This window comes from Ctenopharyngodon idella, chromosome 7 (assembly GCF_019924925.1).
Source record: "Ctenopharyngodon idella isolate HZGC_01 chromosome 7, HZGC01, whole genome shotgun sequence".
Classification (NCBI taxonomy): Eukaryota; Metazoa; Chordata; class Actinopteri; order Cypriniformes; family Xenocyprididae; genus Ctenopharyngodon; species Ctenopharyngodon idella.
This window is the reverse complement of record NC_067226.1, coordinates 44643915-44647545: the sequence shown is the minus strand read 5'-3', so window position 1 is coordinate 44647545 and position 3631 is coordinate 44643915.

Sequence of the window (3631 nt, the reverse complement as noted above, 5' to 3'; positions counted from 1 at the left end):
TCCCACAATGTCACACAAACACACACACACACACACACACACATATATATATATATAAAGCAAACAATATATATAAAGCAAACAATCAGTTTTTGTAATCACTGTGCTGGATGCAGGAGAAATAGGCAGGAATAAAGATCTGAGCGACTTTGACAAGGGCCAAATTGTTATGGCAAGGCGACTGGGTCAGAGTCTCGCTGAAACAGCAAAGCTTGTGTGTTGCTTCTGGTCAGCAGGGGTGAGGATTTACCAACAGTGTCCGAGGAGGGGCAAACCACAAACCTGCAACAGGGTGTTGGGCACCCAAGGCTCATCAATGCATGAGGACAACGAAGGCTATCCTGCATCTGGTTTGAGCCAACAGAAGGTCTACTGTGGCACAAGTCACACATAATTTCAATGATGGTTATGGGAGGAATGTGTATCAACACTGCTGCGTATGGGGTTGTGTAGCTGTGGATCAATCACATGACCCCTGTCCACTGTTGAAAGTGCCTACAATGGGCACACGATCATCGGAACTGGACCTTGGAGCAGTGGAAGAAGGTCTCCTGGTCCGATGAGTCCCATTTTCTTTTATATCATGTGGACGCCGTGTACATGTGCGTCGTTTACCTGGGGAAGTGATGCACCAGGATCCGCTGTGGGACGACGACAAGCTGATGGAGGGTGTGTGAAGCTCTGGACAATGTTCTGCTGCATATTTGTTTCATACACCAATTTCAGCATTACAAGAAGTAATTCTCTTTTTTAAGGCCACTTATGTGTAAAGTGTTGCCCTCTTGTGGAAACCTCAAAGCTTTGCTTCAAGTACAACATGCAGACTTACGAAGTCATATCAGCAATACTATGCAGCCTTTTATACTTCTATCCTCCGTTTCCTTAATAATCCAGAGGATGTTTTGCTATTAATTAATGTGTAAAATTACACGCTTTAGTTCTTTATGGCAAGACTCGTGGGTTGAGGTGGTTTTGTTTATGTTGGGGAAACACAGGCTTGATGAGACCTCTGAAGTATTTATATGTTAGTGAGCTACTGCATGCAGGCAGTCACTACTCACTTTGAAGCCCTGCGAGTGTGTTTTGACTAGGTGTCTCTTGTTCCATGTTGTGCCAACATGACCCACTTTGTTGGTGTTACTTTAATTAAAGCCATGTGAAATCCTCCTCTCTTGTTCTGTACAAAAAGGTCTGGTCCTTTAAAGCTGTAAAGATCAGGGAGCTTTAGCTTGTGTTTTTTTTTATTCTTCAGTTCATATTTACTGCAAATAATGGTCCGTCGGATTTTGTGTAAAAACTCTCTTGAACTATACTGAATCATGACAGCGCAAAACATTTTTAAGTCATTGTAATGGTGATTTATAATCCCTTGAAACCAATACGATGATGTGAAGAACATATGATGTAACATAAAGAGCTTTTTGACTCTCTAAACAACCATATACAACAAATTATTGATAAAAACAGGGTCTAAACCTATGGCACTGCAATGAGCATTTATTTCACCTTTACACTTAAGTTTGGAATAATTTAGATTTTTTTTTAAATATTTTTGAAAGAAGTCTCTTCTGCTCACCAAGGCTGCATTTATTTGATTAAAAATACAGTAAAACAGTAATATTCGGGCTGGGTAAATATAGGACAGAAAACATGTTGGGTTAATTTTACCTGGCAAATTGGGTCATTTATTTAACCCAGCATAATGGGTTGATTCATTTTTACTATAATACTATCTTTGAGGTTTACTATAATACTAGCTTTGAGCTTTTACGAATTAACTTAAATCCTCTAAACTTTTTTAAATACTCCACACAACCACTGGTTTGCATGATAATTCCTTTATTTTCAATCATATTTTATAGTATAGCATATCTTATATCATTTTTAATATATATTGCCTACATTTAAGCTAGTTTAACAAATATTTGAAGTATAAATGAAACATTTAGAAGTAATTCAAGTGTAATTGACCAGTCTCTGTTGTCCTGTTTCCACCGTAACGGCGCTGGATCTCGTGCCGTAGATGGCTCGCGTTCGGTGAGGGAACTGCTAACTTCAGATCGCCGTCCTGCGTTTCACTCGTAGCTGAAAAATGCTGTGACTGACACCATAACCTGTCCATAAATATTTTTTAGAGTGCTGTGAAATATTGTTACAATATACTTTTTTCTATTCAATATATTTTAAAATGTAATATATGCCTGCATTTTCAGCATCATTACTCCAGTCTTCAGTGTCACATGATCCTCCAGAAATCATTTTAAAATGATGATGATTTCCTGCTCAATTATTATTGGTGCTCAAATATTAATAATGTTTCTTATTATAATCACTGTTGCTGATTAGTATTTTTGCTGAAACCATGATACATTCTTTCATAAATAGAAAGTTCAAAAGAACAGCATTTATTTGAAATAGAAATATTTATAAATGTCTTTACTTTATTAATTTTATTAATATTAATTTGTTTCAAAATGTAATTCCTCCTGAATTTTCAGCATCATTACTCCAGTCTTCAGTGTCACTATCTTTTTTTTTTTTTTTCTTACAATCTTTTATAGTTTCTACAAAAATAGTAAGCAACCACAATGGTTTACAGAAAAATTGATAATAATAAGAAATATTTCTTGAGCACCAAATTAGCGTATTAGAATGATTTCTGAAGGATCATGTGACACTAAAGACTGGAGTAATGATGCTGAAAATTCAGCTTTGAATCACAGAATTAAATTATATTTTAAAATATATAAAACAGTTGTAATAATAATTCACAATATTACTGTTTTTGTTGTATTTTTGATCAAATAAACACATCCTTGGTGAGCAGAAGAGACTTCCTTCAAAAACATGAAAAAATCTTAATGATTCCAAACTTTACATGCAGAGCCTGTATGTTCAAGTTCAAGTTCCCTAGGGAAAGGTGAGGAACTGGAGGTTTCAGGGTGTTGCAGTGCTTCCCTTCAGTGCTAGAAGATGCCGAATGGAAAGTGACTGGCAGCTTCCCTCCTCCCCCCTCGACATGCTGGCCAGCCGGCCCCATGATTACAGGGTAAGAGTCGCAGTCATTTCCCCTCAGCTAATGCCCCAGCATACACCTCTAAACATGGTGGAAGTGCAAGAGGGTTAGGATGTTGTTCGCAGCTGTTTGAAGTGCCTTGTCTTTATGGGCAAACATCTGGAGTATCCCAAACAGACAACTTACAGCTGGCCCTACAAAGCGGGCACAAGGCGCAAACACCCTATCTAAATACAACTCTCAGACAGACTGCCTCAGGCGTCCGAGTCCATGTACTCTCCCTCTGCAGAAACATGCAAAAACAAACCGCGAGTGCTGATATTTACATGTGCACAAAAATGCACTGATAACGATTATAAATTTGAAATGAAAAGATATCTATTTTATCCTTCATTAAGTGCTGTATCCCTCTTAGTTCTTTATCGGAAACCTTCTGTTGGTGTGCGTTTGATAGCAGGTGTGTGTTGGTATAACAGTGATTGTGATCTATGGATTCACTGGAGGCTCGAGCAGAGGCATTCATGTGGTTGCTTGTGGCTCAGACCAGGTGTGGGAATTTGAATTCATCTTATTTGCTTCATCCAGCCCATCCTCCAGCAGCCTGTTGCTCTGTAG